The sequence below is a fragment of the Schistocerca gregaria genome, chromosome 1 (genome assembly GCF_023897955.1).
Source record: "Schistocerca gregaria isolate iqSchGreg1 chromosome 1, iqSchGreg1.2, whole genome shotgun sequence".
Taxonomy (NCBI): Eukaryota; Metazoa; Arthropoda; class Insecta; order Orthoptera; family Acrididae; genus Schistocerca; species Schistocerca gregaria.
In genome coordinates, this window is record NC_064920.1 from 859,411,681 (window position 1) to 859,429,620 (window position 17,940).

At 39.6% G+C, this 17,940-nt stretch overlaps 1 protein-coding gene across 6 annotated transcripts in view; it reads left to right on the forward strand.

Annotated features, from left to right (window-relative positions):
* The window catches only part of LOC126272806 (nucleosome-remodeling factor subunit NURF301), a 282,822-nt gene that overhangs the window by 4,260 nt on the left and 260,622 nt on the right, over nt 1-17,940 (forward strand). The gene's annotated exons all lie outside the window — the stretch shown is intronic.

Genomic DNA, 17,940 nt, shown 5'->3' on the forward strand with positions numbered 1-17,940 from the left:
GTGTTATTTTCGTTACTTATAACAGAACATTTACACATTACCTGCGTTTTGCATCTTTTTTTGAGAAAGGTGCTAAAGGTTTTTCAGTGTTGTGTTTGCTATTCTTGTTATTGTCTTTGTAACTGTCATCATTTGAAAAGGAATTTTTAGAGAAAAATACTCGCAGCCATGTTGTTCAATGTAAATTGAATATCGTAAACACCTTCTCATGTGTGACTGCTTATGTATCGTTATGGCAGTAACACCTGCTATATTGCTTTCATCTTGGAACAGGGAGTTATTAATTGTGTATTTAACTACCCAGGAGAATGTTTTTATCAAGAAAAACAAAACTGACGTTCTGTGGATTGGAGTGTTGGATGTTAGCCCCCTCCACAGAGTAGACAGGTTAGAGTCAGTTGCAAAAGGGGAAATGGATAGTTTGGCATTGTATACAGTGTGAAAGGAAATTTGTGAAGTGCTGTGGCAGGAAGAACAGGACTTGTGCTCAGATCAGCAGCTTTGAGAAATGAAACAGAGAAGGCAGCTGAGGATCACATAGATAAAAGATAACAGTGGATAATAGAAACCCCTGGGTAACTTAGTGAATATTGGATATGATAGACAAAAGAAGTAAATTTAAAACTGCAACAAATGAAGCAGGCAAAATGGAAAAATTACATTGACAACGTGCAAAATGACTAAGCATGAACGGTTAGAGGACAAACAGCAAACGTGTAAAAGCATTTCTAGCTAGGGGAAATGTAATGCTGTGTGTTAGGGAATTAGAGACCTTTGGAGAAAAGACCAGTAGCTGTTTGAATATCAGGTAGTCAGATGGCAGTAAAGAAGTGGAAGGTGGATGAAATATATACTGTGTCTGTACAAAGTAACCAAACTTGGGAACCAAATAAAGGAAGAGAAGAGCAACTAAGTGAAGATGAGATGGAAGATATAACACAGCGAGAAAAATTGGATAGAACATGGAAAGACCTAAGATGAACCAATTCCTCTAAAATAGATGACATTCCCTCAGACTTGTTGAGGCTCTTGGGAGAGCCAAAAATTATTCCATTCCACTTGGCGTGCAAATATGTGAGACAGCCGAAATACTCTCAGACTTTAAAAAGAATGTAATAATTCCAATGACAAAGAAGGCAGCTGCTGGCAGGTGTGAATACTAGTTAACCATCAGTTTAATACATCATTATTGCAAAATATTGACATGAATTATTTAGAGAAGAATGGGAAAAAATTGGTAGAAGCCTAGCTCAGTGAAAGTCTGAGTCCCTGAGAAATGTAGGAACACAAGGGGCATACTAAACCTTCAACTTATCCTAGAGGATGAGGTGAAGAAAGGCAATAATCTATGTTTGTAGCATTTGTAGATTTAGAGAAAGCTCTGGACATTGTTGGCTGGACTACACTCTTTGAAATTTTGAAAGTAGCAAGGATGAACTAGAGGTTATTTACAGCTCATATAGAAACCAGAGTGCAGTTGTATGAATCAAAGGACATGAAAGGGAAGCCATTGTTGAGAAGTCAGTGAGACACCTTTGTAGCCTCTCCCCGATATTGTTCAGTTTCTACTGGGAGCAAGTTGAAGAAACCCATTGAGAAATTTGGAAAGAAAATTAAAAGTCGAGTAAAAGAAATAAAAACTGATGACTTTTAATTCTGTCAGAGACAGCAATGGACTTGAAAGTGTAGTTGAATTGAATGGACAATGTCTTTAAAGGGGGATATAATATGAAAACCAACAAAAGAAAAACAAGGGTAATAGAATGTAGTTGATTTAAATCAGGCTCAGGGAGTTAAGACTAGGAAATGAGGCACTAAAAAGTAGTAGATGAGTTTTTGTTGTTTGGGCAGCAAAATTACTGGTGATGGCCACAGTGGGGAGGATGTAAAATGCAGACTATCAATAGCCAGAAAAAACATTTCTGGAATGGAGGAACATGGTAACATTTAATATCAATTTAATTGTTAGTAATTTTTTTCCTGTGATATTTGTGTGTCTCTGTAGCCTTCTCAATACTCTGCAAGCCACATGAATGTGTGTGGTGGTACCACAAACTGATTGCACTCCTCCCTAAGTTCCTGTTCCATTTGTGAATGGTGATGATCAACTTTGTAAGTAAACCTTTGTGTTAACTCGGATTTCTCAGATTTTCTCATTATGATCATTTCACGAGACTTATCTGTGAGGAAGTAATATTTTGTCCCCCCTCTTCTCTGAACATATGCTTTTGGAATTTCAGTGGTAAATACTCTGTGAAGCACAACATGTCTCTCGTGGTTTCTATCACTGGAGTTTATTGAACATCCATGTAATACTGTCGTGCTGACTAAATGATCTTGTGATGAAACATCCCATTCTTCATTGAATCTTTCTCCCCCCCCCCCCCACACTCTCTCTCTCTCTCTCTCTCTCTCTCTCTCTCTCTCTCTCTCTCTCTCTCTCTCTAGTTGTACCTGTTAAGGGTGCCAGAGTGATGAGCAGTAATACTCGAGAACTGGTCAAACAAATGTTTTGAGATTCACTCTGTTCATGGTTGAGTTAGATATCCTTAACATTCTTATGAATGTGTCTGGCATCTGCTTTTCTTACTATTTGTCTTATGTGGTCATTCCAGTCAAGGTCGCTCTGGATGCTTACTCCTAGATATGTCACGATTGATGCTGTCTCTAGCGATTTCTCACCAGTTGTGTAACTTTACGGGTCCAATCCCACGCATCAGCTTTGACCCATAACGTAAGGGTGTTGTCGTGTGTGACATCACGGCGCGACGTTTGGTTTGTGAATGTGGCGTGTTTGTAGACGTCGTTGTTTTGTGGTTTTTTGTGCTCTCTGGTGGTATGTTCAGGGTTTTCGTTTGTGTGGTGTAATGGGTTCAGTTTGCTTTTGCTCATTATCCAGAATTGTTATAGTGTCGGCTGTGTTTGTAGTGGAATTCATTTCAGTGAGTTGACGATTTTGTGTGAAGGTTAATTTAGTGTTGTTTGCTGTACATCGTGTGGTAATTTTAGTAAAATTAATCGGTTGTTGTTTTTGTTCAGGAATGGATAAGGCGGATAAAATTAACAGTGCGCAGGTCAAGGGAAGTGTTCAATCCCAATGTGTGGCTGTGTATGTTGATATTGGTATCGGGAGATTTTTTGAGCTATATAGGCCAAGGGAAGTGTTTGATCCTAATTTATGGGATCGGGAGCTTCTGTTGAGCTATATAGGTCAAGGGTAGTGTCCGATTCCAGATGATATTGTGTTTAGTGGTATTTGGGCAGTTTTGTGATGTCGGTTTGTGTGGTTTTGTTTGGGGTTGGGTGTCTAATTTTGTTTATATTTAATTTGCCCCCACCCAAAAACACCCCATTAGTGTCATTAGGCTTTTTGTGGAAAGTGTGTGTGTTTGTTTTTCAATGTCTTTTCGTCCCCATAATGTGTATGTACCGACTTTATATGGGCCATTTTGGAATCGTGGTTTATGGTCGATTCCACCATATTTGTGACATCATGGATCAAAGCAGACGGGCCGGATCGGACACTTCCGTATTTCTAATTTTACAATAATGGATTTCTTCTCTTCTGTTATGTTACATTAATTTATGTCAGGATCAGCTGCCAGTCCCTGCACCATTTGCCAATCATCTGCAATACCTTTTACAAATAGCTACAACCTTCTGGAGTTTTTGCCTTCTTATAGACAACCACATTCTCTGCAAACAGCTTATGGATCTCTTGACATTTTCTACAGGTTGTTTATACGTATTGTAAACAGTAATGTTCCAATCATAATTTAGTAGAGTATTCCTGAAATTACCTTTTCGCCTGTCAATTTTGTTCTATTAAGAGCCATGTTTTGAGTTCTACCTGCAAGGAAGCCTTCAATCCAGTTACAAATGTGGCCCAATACTCGGTAAACTGTCCCCCCCCCCCCCCCCCCCTCCCCGCCATAAACAGCGCCGTTGAATGGTGTCACATGCTATCCTGAAGTCAAGGAGCATGGCATTAACCTGAGTGTTGATGTCTATTACACTGTAGGTGTCGTGGAGGAACAAGAGCGAGCTGAGTTTCACAAGATCTCTGTTTGCCTTGAATGGAAATGAAATGTGGATAATAAGCAGTTCTGAGAAGAAGAAAGTAGAAGCCCTTTAAATGCTGTGTGGAAGAATTGCAGGAAATTGTAGTAATAGACAGAGTGACTAATGAGGACATACTAAATCCATTTGGGGGGAGGGGAAGAATTTTTGTCTAATGCTGAACTTGAAGAAAAGAAGGGCAAGACACAGCCTGAGGCCTTAAGGGATAGTCTTTCTGCTAATAGAAGGAAGTATGGTGGTAAAAATAGCAGGAGACGAAGGGTGGAATACAGTAAGCTGGTTCAAATTGATGTAGGTTGCTGCAGTTATGCAGAAATGAAGACACTTGCACAGAATAGCCTAACATGAAGCATTGTGTTACATTTCTTCACACTGAAGACAATGACAGCAGCTTTTTCTGTAGTTGTTTCATGCATGTCTGTATTGGAAAGCTGTTAATTGATTAACATTGTTTACTGTAAGGGAAGTGTTATTTGATATACATTCAAGAGACAGTGAAATTACTTGTCAATCATCAATGCATCTAGCTCCAATATTTATGGCTATCTGCCATTTACCAAACATATTGTCATCAGTTTGTTCTTTAATTATACACTGAGGTAACAAAAGCCATGGGATAGTGATAATGCCCATACACAGATGGTAGTGGTATGCATACACAAGGTGTAAAAGGGCAGTGCATTGGCAGAGCTGTCATTTGTACTCGAGCGATTCATGTGAAAAGTTGTCCAACATGCTTATGGCCGTGGAAGGGAATCAACAGACTTTGAATGCAGAAACGGTAGTTGGAGCTAGATGCACGAGATATTCCATTTTGGATATCGTTAGGGAATCCAATATTCTGAGATCTGTCTAGAATATCACATTTCAGGAATTACCTCTCACCATGGACAACACAGTGGCTGACAATCATCACTGAATGGCTGACAGAAGCGGTGTTTGCATAGAGTTGACAGTGCTAACAGAGAAGCAACACTATATGAAATAACCACAAAAATCAATGTGAGATGTACATCAAATATATCCATTTAGACAGCATGTTGGAATTTGGAGTTAATGGGCTATGGCAGCAGACAGCCGATGTGACGTTATCTGCAACATTTCTCCTGGGCTTGTGACCATATTGGTTGGAACCTAGATGACTGGAAAACCGTGGCCTGGTCAGATGATTTTTGATTTCATTGGTGAGAGCTGATGGTAGAGTGCAAGTGTGGTGCAGACCTCATGGACCCAATTTGTCAACAAGACACTGTGCAAGCTGCTGGTGGCTTCATAATGGTGTGGGCTGTGTTCACATGGAATGGAACTGATTATTGACTGGAAATGATTATGTTCGTCTACTTGGAGGCCATTTACAGCCATTCATGGACTTCATGTTCCCAAACAACAGTGGCATTTTTATGGATGACAGTGTGCCATGTCACTAGGCTGCAACTATTCACCATTGGTTTGAAGACCATTCTGGACAATTCGAGAAAATGATTTGGCCAACCAGATCACCCAGCATGAATCCCATCAAACATTTATGAGCTGTAATTGAGAGGTCAGTTCGTGCACAAAATCTTGGCTGGCAGTACTTTCACTATTATGGGTGGCTATAGATGCACAATTAGGGGTTCCTGTAGAGTTAGCACGGCTCAGTATTTCTCCAGAGGACTTCCGATGACGGTCTTGAGTCCTTACCACATCAAGTTACTGTATTATGCTGGGGAAAAGGAGGTCTAATGTGTAATAGGAGGTATCCTATGAGTTTTGCCACCTCAGTGTATGTCTTAAGATATATACTGGTATAGAACTAAGGTAGTTCAGTCTTTTGGATTAGATCCTTTGAGATCTAAAGGATTTCTGTTCTACTATATCCAAAATGTAGTGTTGCTCTTGTAATGCACTTAGATGTTTGCATGATATGGTCTTATTTGGGGGTCATTTATGATGTTACCAAATGCTGCAGTATTTTTTGTTGCTGTAAATGAACTGAGACAGCACTAATCAATATCCTTCATAGGTGATCAATCAGTAAACTGCAACTGCGTGGCTTTCTGGCTATACGCAGCTATTATGAGTATTTATTCTGTCTCTTGTAGTTCAAGCCACCAGGGAGTTCTTACAAAGCAAGATTTTGAGAATTTATTTTATGGTTTACTTATTAATCTAGTCCTAAATGAGTTCTACATCATCCCTCATTTGAGTATAAAAATATGGATCTGCATATCTTCTTCAGTGTAGCTTCAGTTCTATAGAACTCGTGCTTTTAATGACAAATTGTCTCTGGGCTGTCTATTAATTCATTATTATATGCCTTTATTTGCCATTTATGCCCTATATTGGGACAGAACTGGTTCATGTAGCAGATACTAGAAAGAAAAATTGATAACATGTACCAATAATTGTGCCCACATTTTTTCTTTAGTCATTTTTTTTCTGGTCATCAGTTCATCATTATCAGAAGATTGCAGGAGGCTAATGCATTTCATCTAAGTACTACTATCTTTCTTGAGTGCAGTTTTCTTTTTATGAGTCATAGTATTATTAAGTAGTATTAAGCACAAATGACAAGTCTCATTTATGCTATAGGCCTACGTATCATATAAAGTTGGGGGTAGGTATCACTCTCTCTGCGTAGCTTCGCATCTCACAGCAATCTTTGTATGGGGCTTGCTTCGTGTGTTCTTTCAAAATAGTTTCATTTTACATTCATTCACTGTCCATTCAAGAACAGTTTATGAATAATTAACAATTGCTACTCATTTGTGTTTATTGGTAGCTGAAGAGAGATCAGAGATATGATACCGTGGGAAGAATTTGACAGAACACAGAAAGAACTAAGTCGAAACAAGGCCCTGTGAGTAAATGGCATTCCTTCAGAACTACTGATAACCTTGGGAGAGCCAGCCACGACAAAATTTTTCCTTATGATGTACAAGATGTGTGAGACAGGCGAAATACTCTCAGACTTCAAGAAAAATATGGGAACACTTGTTCCAAAGAAAGCAGGTGCTGACAGGTGTGAATATTACCAAACTGTCAGTTTATTTATTTATTTATTTATTTTGTTAAATAATGGTTGCAAAATACTAACATTAGTTTTTTACAGAAGAGTGGGAAAAGAGGTAGAAGCTGAACTTGGGGAAGATCAGTTTGGATTCTGGAGAAATGTAAAAACGTGTGAGGCAATACTGACCCTATGATTTATCTTAGAAGATATGTTAAAGGAAAGGCAAACCATTTTACAGCATTCTTAAACTGAAGAGGAAGCTTTTGACAGTGTGAGTGGAACACCCTATTTCAAATTATGAAGGTAGCAGGGGTTAAGGGATTCAGAGGCTATTGACAACTTGTACAGAAACTAGACTGCATTTATAAGAGTTGAAAGGGAAGCAGGAGTTGAGAAGGGAGTAAGACAGGGTTGTAGCCTATTCCTGATATTTTCAATCTGTACATTGAGCAAGCAGTAAAGGAAACCAAAGAAAATTTTTTAATAGAAATTAAAGTTCAGGGAGTAGAAATAAAAACTTTGAGGTTTCCCAATGACATTCTAATTCTGTCAGAGACAGCAAAGGACATGGGAGAGCAGCTGAATGAATTGTACAGTGTATTGAAAGGAGGATATAAGGTGAGTAGCAACAAGAACAAAACAAATATAATGGAGTGTTGTCAGATTAAATCTAATGATGCTGAGGGACTTAGATTAGGAAGCAAGACACTTAAAGTAGTAGATGAGTTTTGTTATTTGGGCAACAAAATAACTGATGTTGATCGAAGTAGAGAGGATATAAAATGTAGACTGGCAACGGCAAGAAAAGCGTTTCTGAAGAAGAGAAATTGTTTAATATCAAATATAGATTAAGTGTTAGGAAGTCGTTACTGAAAGTATTTGTATGGAGTGTCCCCATGTTTGGAAATCAAACATGGATGATACACGGTTTATATAAGAATAGAATGGAAGCTTTTGAAATGTGGTGCTACAGAAGAATGCTGAAGATAGGATCGGTGAGTCATGTAACTAATGAGGATGTACTGAACAGAATAGGAGAGAAAAGAAATTTGTGGTGCAACCTGCCTAGAAGAAGAAGAAGAAGAAGAAGAAGAAGAAGAAGAAGAAGTGATCGGTTGATGAGACACATTCTGAGACATAATGGTGTTACCAATTTAGTATTGGAGGGCAGTGTAAGGGCTACTGTAAGCAAATTGAGAAGGATGTGGGTTGCAGTAGTTATTTGTATGTGACAAGGCTTGCATAGCATGGAGAAACATACCAAACCAGTCTTCGGACGAAGACCACAACAACAACTGGTGTATTAAAATTGTTCATGTTAATCAAGTTATGTAGTTATTGGTTAAGGCGTTGGCTTCAACTTTATATGAATGGTTTCATATACCTGTTCAGCCATCCGAATTTGGGTTGCCCATGGTTTTTCTAAATCAATTAAGGCTAATTGTGAGTTTAGGCTTATTCTTTTTTTTCCCCCTTCCTTGTCTTATCTGAGCTTGTGCTGTGTTTGTAATGACCATATCGTAAAAAAATATGCTGAACCTTAATCTTCCTTCATTCCACCTTGAAAATACTGCATATGGCTGGAGTCTGTCCAAAATCTGTGTCATGGCCATTAACATGAATAGACTCTGCTGTGGTTCTTTTGGAAATGGGGAATTATTATGTGATATTGTCTGCTTGTCTTTGGTAGGCCCTTAGTTGGTGAAGTTCCCAGTAGTTAGGGAAAGAAATGTTCCCAAAGAAGTCAGAAGCAAAACAAATTATCTGGAATATTTTTCACCACCACTGTTGTTGTTGTTGTTGTTGTTGTTGTTGTTGTTGTTGGTCGTCGTGGTGACGGCAGCGGCAACATCTTCCTCTCTAATCTGTTCACTACAGAAAATCTATAAGTGCAGGCACATGTGTAATGGGAAAAGTAAGAATAATTCTATTTCATCTGTGCTGTGCAGTAGAGCATGCTGTGATTCCAATCATAAATAGGACTGTGTGGTCCATATGGACTGTTAATTTTGTCAGCATCCATAGAAGAAGCATGTTAAACTTAGACCATGCATGCTTTCTCACTTCGCTGCTAGAATGGTTGTCAGTATCTGAAGTTGTCCACTGAATTAGTACACAGGACAGTGACAGCATTCATACATTTTGTCGCGAGAAGACATCACTCATCTCGTTATATGGTAATTTGAGAGCCATGCGTTGCTGGGGCAGGATTCTCCAACTTATTGTCCAGCACTATTGCTAACATTTCGCCACTCGGTTTCTCTTTCAAGATGAGTGCACCACACCCACTTTGTGAATACCTTCCTCCTGATGGCAGAAATCAACTGAATGGAATGGCAAGTAGTGTATGCTAACATAAACCTAATTGAGCATACTTGGAACCAGTTGAAGCTTGCAGTCTTTTGTCACATTAACCATGCTGACACACTGGATGATCTCAGGAGAGCTCATCACGCAGTGTCTGCCCCCAGCAGCTGAGTGGTCAGTGCGACAGAATGTCAGTCCTAATGACCAGGGTTCGATTCTTGGATGGGTTGAGACTGGGTGTTGTGTTGTCCTAATAATCATAATTTCATCCCCATTGACGCGCAAGTTGCCGAAGTGGTGTCAAATCGAATGGTCTACCTGACGGGAGGCCCTAGTCACATGACATTTACATTATTTACCACCCAGTGACATGGCAAAGTGGTTAGCATGCTGAACTCTCATCCAGTAGGACTATGATTCAGAATTCCCATCCAGCCATCTAATTTAGATTTTCCATGATTTCCTTAAATCACTCCAGGCAAATACTGGGGTGGTTCCGTTGAAAAGAGCTGGCAGATTACTTTCTCCCTCTAGTAATCCGACCTCCATAACGATGGGATGCTAAACTATCATCTTTCTCCCTTCCCTTTTTTCAAGAGAGACACCATAGAAGAGTGGGACAAGCTTGAGCAACAATTACTCAACCAACTTATCGACAACATGCGATGGAAGATCCAAGCACATTGTAGTGCGTGGTGTGTAGCATCATGACTATCAGTTTTATCCCGTAGCTGAATCTGATTTCCAGGTGTGCACTTTTCAACTGATTGTCATCTTCCTGATAATTTTGCTTTTTCCCCTGCTGGAGATCTTTTTGAGGGGGGGGGGGGGGGGGGGGGAGGTCAGAAGGCTTAGTCTTTTATTTCCTACTTCCCTTGAATTGGAGTGCATCCACATGCACAGATATGCTTGAGATATAGAACTTCCATTGAGTGGTTCCCTTGCCTCCCCCCCCCCCCCCCCTCCCTCCCCCATTTACAGTTACTTCCGATGTGCAAGTAAAATATCTAGTGTGGTGTCCTGCTAGTTACTTCTATGATCTCCGGGAAGAATAAAGCTGAAACATGTAACCGCCTTCTCTGTTGAAACTGAATTTATGTTTAGAATTCTATGGTCTCTTAGATGTTCCTTCTATAAATATTAGATTGCTAATCAACCACTTGTACTGTTAAAAGTTTATATTTTTGCTTTAGTAGTCCTTTGCAACAGAGTTCCCTCATTTGTTGTAGAAATGTGGGTTATTTTTGGTCTTTACTTTTATAGTCTTTCCTGTTTCATTTACCACTTTACTACAGTTGGATGTCATCTCTTTAGTAGGTCAAAGAAAGTAAAATTTTATGGAACTTGAAAAATATATCCCATATCGTCAGAGTATAGTTTTTGGATGTGATCACAGGTGTTAAGATGGCGAAGTAACAGATGTTGAGCAGCAGTGATTTCCTGTCAATCACAGGACAATTAATATTAATTTCCAACACAATTGCAGCCTCGAATGTTGCTGTTAGACAGTGTAATCAAAACATACTGTGTGGCAATAATATCGTTTTTGGTAGCAAATAAACATACAGTACATTTGTTAACACAGTGTGTGGACAGCCCATAGTAATCTTTAGTGGTGGCCATTCTGGCATTTTGTATTTTACAGCATGTTAACGCTGTTTGTTTCCCTCATGGCAGATAAGCCTATCACCTTCTAGTCTAAGGTAAACTGCAGGCTATTCTACCCATTCATCAAGATTTTATGTTCACAATCATTGGCTTTGTCAACTGAGTCAGATCACCACCTTGCAACCTTACCAAGACCTCGGTCTACCATACCGATCATGCTGTCATTGTAACTATATTTCATGTACTGTGTGCAACACTGGTGATTATCTAACATCACTAGTGACAGTAGTAGGTATACAGAGCTGGTGTTTGGTATCAGCCTGGGGAAATTATAACATTGCAACACTGTTAGCACATTTCCAAGAGTGAAGAAAGGGGAGGCTCTGCAAGAGCAGTGTAATTGATGGGCACTACATCTTACAGCATTCCCTGCTTAACATTGTTGGTCCATTACAGATGCAAGATATGTTCAAGAACAGATATTTAGTCTTTGTTGCCTTCAAAACATTCTCTTCTTCTATTCACACTCATCCAGTGATGCTCTTGCAGTTTAGGATAGTGTCATTTGGAATCTTCTTCAGTGCCTACTATAGCTTTCTATTAATATCAGTGGTGTCGAAACAACATTCTTTCAGCTCTGTGAGTTTAATTTTGCGAACAAGAAAGTATAACGCAGAGGAAGTTCAAAGAGTTGTGTAGTACGGGGTGGACATCTGATTTTTGGGACAAAACGCACAAAGTGACAAAATTGAGTTGAGAGACAGTGTTGTAATGAAGGAAACATAGTTGTCTTACTACAGCTAGGGTCTCTCCTTGTAAATGTTCACAAGCAGCCTTTTCAGAATGCTTGGATAGTATTGACAGTTGATCATGTATATTGGGACAAAGATTTTAGATGCACGACTCCATTGATTCAGTGTAGTTACTTGCGAGTCATGTCAGATACAGTGCTCACACAAGCACATCACTATGACACTTTGTTGGTACATAAATATAAATGATTGGCTGTTTTTAATGTGCCTGAGATATTACCACAAAGAATTTAGTATTGAATACTATGCAAGAGAGCTGGATGCTCATTAAGAACAAGCATTTTACACAGAAAGGGTGTTTATTGAGAACTGCCTGTATCAGCGGAGACTGCTCTTATTTATAAATACATAGATTGTTTAGCAAAGTGCAGTATTCTATAAGTAATTAAGCCCAATAAAGGCCAGAAAACTAAAAATCATAAATAATTGCAAGAGGTAGGAAACAAACCCCCCTCCCCATGCACACACACACAGAGACAAACTAACTAACTGTCTCTATGCAAACTGCTTCCTGAGGACAGCTTTTTTATACTATTGTTACTATTAACAAGTGATGTAGAATTCAGTATGGGACAAAGTAGCACTTAAATAATAATTCTTCCACACAAGTGTGAAAGTCCATATTATGTCATGTAGATTGTAACTTATAGTGTTGTAACATCCACAGTCATTGTCCTGGGCTTTTGCCATTAGCACACTGGTCAGCATTCTTGCGTCTTCATTTCTGATGATAAGTTTTTTTGAAGTAATCATCATCATCATCATCATCATTAGGTTCAAACGGAAGCAAAGTATCCTATGTTGTTTAGCCTCTTGACTGTGGCTGAGGAAAAATGCAATGAAACCTTTAGTGACTTGCTCTACTGTGCTGTACGTGAATTTCATCACTGGCAGTATCGTATCTTTGTGTCCAATCTCTAAGTCCATTATCAACATAAATTGAAAGCACATATACCAACGTCTAATTAAAACATTCCGTTAAGCCTTGTGCCTGCGGGTAGTATGCTGTTGCCATCCTATGCGTGATGTTTGCATTGCGAATTATTTCTTACACCTGTCTTGCCTGAAATTTTTCAACAATTGGAAATAACTACATGTGGTGGTTCATGCTTCAAAATTTTATCTTCTACAAAAAAATCTGGCAATTTCATTTCTAGACCTGTGGCATGAGTTACAGCCTTTCCAACAGTGTAGTAAGAGTGGTAAGCAGAGCTCACTCCTTTTGTTGACACGAGAAACCTCCCCAAAATGTCAATTCCAATGTGGAGGAGAGTAGCAACTGTAGGAAGAATTGTTACCTATTGTTGTGGTGGTAACTGAGGTATATACTTTTGTAATTGGCATTTTCTGCAGTGTCTGTCAGGTTGCTAGAGACCTGGTGAGTGATACTTGCGTCTTATTCTCTCAGGTAACTTGATGTCAGAGTGTTGTGAAAATACTTCTGTATGGCTGGTTGTAGATGAGTTGGGATGATTAGTAATTATTTGCATCCCATTTGATAGTCATTGAGTAATTCTTCCCAGATTTGGAAACCACTCTGGAGATGTAGCAATCTGTCTTTGCAGAACCTTTCTGGGTTTGCACTAGAACTGCAACTATCCTCTAACCATTAGTGTCAGTGTGTAGTTTTATCTTAGCAATCTCATTATAAAGTGCTTGGATGTTAGTGCCTTCTTAAGGATACAAAAAGGTGTGTTGTCGCCCTAGTGAAGTTTTGTTGTAATGGCCTTACCTTGCAACTGATATTCTTTATTAAGTGTCCCTAACAGGCATATATTCCAAGAGTGCCCTTCACATCACATGCCATGGAGCTGGATAATTTGTTACAGCTCTTTCTTTTTTTGGAAAAGGAAAGAGTCTGTTTTCTGTTTCCAGTAAATTTTCCCCGTCAAGATTTTTGTTACAATACTCGCTAATGTTGCAAACTCAGTCAATCCAGGACTGGGTAGTAGCATCCACCTGTGTGTGGTCAGGAAATACATTGTAACAAGAGTCTCTTCCAGTGGTTCTGAGCTGATCTTTCTATCTCAAACCCTAAGGAATGAGCTGTAGCAGTGGTCGACAGCTCTCTTTATCCATGTGTGATTGTTATGTTCGTCGTTGGCCTGTATGAGGGGCGTGCAATAAGTAATGCAACACATTTTTTTCCTTGGCCAGTTTTGGTTGGGGGGAGGGCAATTCGGAATCTGTTGTGGGATATTGTGGAATAAAGTCTTGCTTCAGAGCCTATAGTTTCATGAAGTACTGATGGTGACGGTGCTTTACATACCCTTCAAAATGGCATATGTAATGGAAGTGTTTTCCAAGCAGAGAGCTGTCATTGAGGTTTTATTTTTTTTCCTTTTTTTCTCCCCCCACTCCCCTTCTATATATAAAACCAGACCATCTAAGATGTTAATAGATACTTGCAAAATGTTTACAAAGACATGGGAGTGAACAAAAGCACAATGAGTCATTGTACAAGGTGTCTATTGTCATCGCAGCAAGACTGTGCAAACCTGTCTGATATCATGCATGCTGGCCGGCCGCACACAGCTGTGACTCCTGCAATGTTGGAATGTGCAGACACTCTCTTTCAGGGTAACTGATGGGTCACAATCAAACACCTCACTGCACATCTGGATGTCTGTTGGCAGTGCTGACATACTTGCCACCAGTTGGGATACTCAAAGGCATGTGCTCACTGGGTTCTATAAAAAGATGCAAATGGGCTTCTCCTTCTCCATGATGACACAAGGCCTCACACAAGTCTGTGCACCCAAGTGGAGCTCATGAAATTTCATCAGATGCTTCTTCCTCATTTGCGATACAGCTTGGAACTCGCACCTATTGACTTCCATCTGCTTGGCCCAGTGAAGGTTGTACTCTATGGGAAGCACTCATGGATGTTGTGGACATATTTGATGCAGCAAGACATTGGCTCTGACATCGGCCAATAGGGTGGTACCATGCGGGACTAAGACTGTTGCATTGAACAACGATTGTGTTGAAAAATAGGATTTTGTAGCGAAAAGAGTGGGGAATAATATGATTTATTGGAATCCTGAATAAAACCAACCCGCTTTCAAAAAAAAATGTGTTACATCACATATTGAAGGCCTCCTGTAGATTTCTTTTATGTGACTGAGTATATTATTTTACTTGAATACAGTTTCACGGTTAAACTGAGCAACTGGACAGTTGACTGACACTCATCCATTTTTAGTTATCTGTTTTTTTTAGAGTGGAACAAGTATCTCCTCAGTGGTAGACAGCCCTTTGTTGGAGTAGTTTTGTCAATATGTAACTAAAGTGTTCCACAGTTTGTCAGTGCTTGTGGTGCCCACAAGAAGTCCCATATTAAGATAACACTGGATCATTAATGTTTATTCCACAATACACGTTCCTGTTGGCTGGATGTATTTTCCATTTGCAACCTTCAGTACAATGGCCTTCAATACTTGAAACACGGTCTTATCCAACAAGTGACGATAAGAAGCCAATATCTCGGAGATGACACCACAGAATTGACTAGTGCCATGACAGGTTTGCCATTGATCGTGACATCAATGTGACTGACACCTTGTATAGTTTTCCTTGTTTTGGCAGCTGGGCTAGTGGCTGGAACTTCTGAATGGCGATGGAGGGCTATAATAGTGTGTTGGACAATGACCTCAACCTGGGGTGTGATGATGGGCTTAGTCCAGCAGATTGACAGTAGCCATCAACAGTTGCCTTTCATGCATAGAATGGTCCTGTTGTTGGCATCTTGTGGCATAATAGTTACCAAACACTTTTCTTCTTTCTTTACAGTAGCATACTGTATGCTCAGGGCTTGCACAGTGGGAGCATGCTGATAATTGTTTTCTATTCTCCAAATGTCAGTTTTTTGTGTGTTGTTAAGCCTGATGTTGTCTGACATTTGCTGCATATTTCCAGGGTTACTGACTTCATTCTTATATTGATTGATAGCAATGATCGACAAATCTCTTCTTGAATTAACACTGCTATCCCTTCCTGTCATGGTTTTCAACTCAATGCCGGTACTTCCAGCTGTGTAGGTGTGACATTAATAGGTGTCAAAACCCACATCTCTCTTCCCTCACTTTGCATATTAGTGGTGTAAGGTCCTGACAGTCTTCCATGACTGCCAATCTGTCAAACATCTTTCAGCATACTCTTTTTCTGGTATATTGCTTCAATTTGCTGGCACCACTTCATGAAATCCTCTGTTGCGGTGACAGTCTTCAAAAGAAGTGCCTTACCCCATCTCATCCATTAGGCTTTAAAATTTGTCAGCCCATCATTTTTAGTTTCATTGTATGACACAGTGCCTAAACACTGTATAGTCAAACTATGTTGTCTCCCCTTGATATTTGTTTCGGTTCTTCAGTTGTTTTTCAGCTGTGCAGATTTGCTGCTGTTGGTCCCCAGATGTCTTTTCTTTCTTTCTTATTTTTCCCACTTAAATTTTGTCATGGAACTTGACCTTATCCTTATTGTTTTCAAACAAGTGCTAAACTCTACCATCTGGGTAAAAGTAGACATTGGCAAGACATAGCATGTCATCCCATCTGTTTTATGTAACTTCATAGTTGAATCCTTTTAGGTGTTTCATTGGACCCTGGACAGTGTCTCCCAAAACATTGCTGGATGCCTGATGCACATCTGAATCATGAATGCTTCTTATATCCATTAAGGAATTTAATATTTGTATTCTGGTGCCGACCTCAGGGAAGATCAGTTTGGGTTCCTCAGAAATGTTGGGACACATGAGGCAATTCTCGACCTACAACTTACCTTAGAAGATGGATTAAGGAAAGGCAAACCTACTTTTCTAGCATTTGTAGACTTAGAGGAAGCTTTTGACAATGTTGACTGGAATACTCTATTTCAAATTCTGAAGGTGGCAGGGGTCAAATATAGAGAGCAAAAGGTTATTTACAATTTGTACTGAAACCAGATTGCAGTTATAAGAGTTGAGGGGCATGAAAGGAAAGCAGTGGTTGAGAAGGGAGTGAGACAGGGTTGTAGCCTATTCCGATGTTATTCACTCTGCATATTGAGCAAGCAGTAAAAGAAACAAAAGAAAAATTTGGAGGAAGAATTAAAATCCACGGAAAAGAAATAAAAACTTAGTGGTTTGCTACGACATGGTAATTGTCAGAGACCTGAAAGAGGAACTGAATGGACTGGACATTGTCTTGAAAGGAGGATATAAGCAAAACGAGGATAATGGATTGTAGGCAAATTAAATCAGGTGATGCTGAGGAAATTAGATTAGGAAATAACACTTAAAGTAGTGGATGAGTTTTGCTATTTGGGAAGCAAAATAACGTATGATGGTCAAACTTGGAGGATATAAAAGTAGACTGGCAATGACAAGAAAAGAAATTTGAAAAAAATCAACTATAGATTTAAGGGTCAGGAAGTTTTTTCTGAAGGTATTTATATGGAGTGTAGCCATGTATTCAAGTGAAACACGTATGATAATTAGTTTAGACTAGAAGAGAATGGAAGCTTTTGAAATGTGGTGCTACACAAGAATGCTTAAGATTATATGGGTAGATCACATAACTGATGAGAGCCCCGTGGGATTAGTCGAGCGGTCTAAGGCGCTGCAGTCATGGACTGTGTGGCTGGTCCCGGCGGAGGTTCGAGTCTTCCCTCGGGCATGGGTGTGTGAGTGTTTGTCTTTAGGACAATTTAGATTAAGTAGTGTGTGAACTTAGGGACTGATGACCTTAGCAGTTAACTCCCATAAGATTTCACACACATTTGAACATTTTTGAACTGATGAGAAGGTATTGAATAGAATTGGGGAGGAGAGAAATTTGCGGCACAACCTGACTACAAGAAGGGATCAGTTGGTAGGACACATTATGAGACATCAAGGAGTGAAGGGTGACCAATTTAGTACTAGAAAGTAATATGTGTGTGTGTGTGGGGGGGGGGGGGGGGCAAAAATTATAGAGGGAGAACAAGAGATGAAGACAGTTTGCAGATTCGGAAAAATGTATGTTGCAGTAGTTACTCGGAGATGAAGGGGCTCGCACAGTATTGAGTAGCATGGAGAGGTGCATCAAACCAGTCTCTGGACTGAAGACAGCAACAACAACAACAACAACAACATTCTGGTGCCAGCCAGTGAAGGTGACT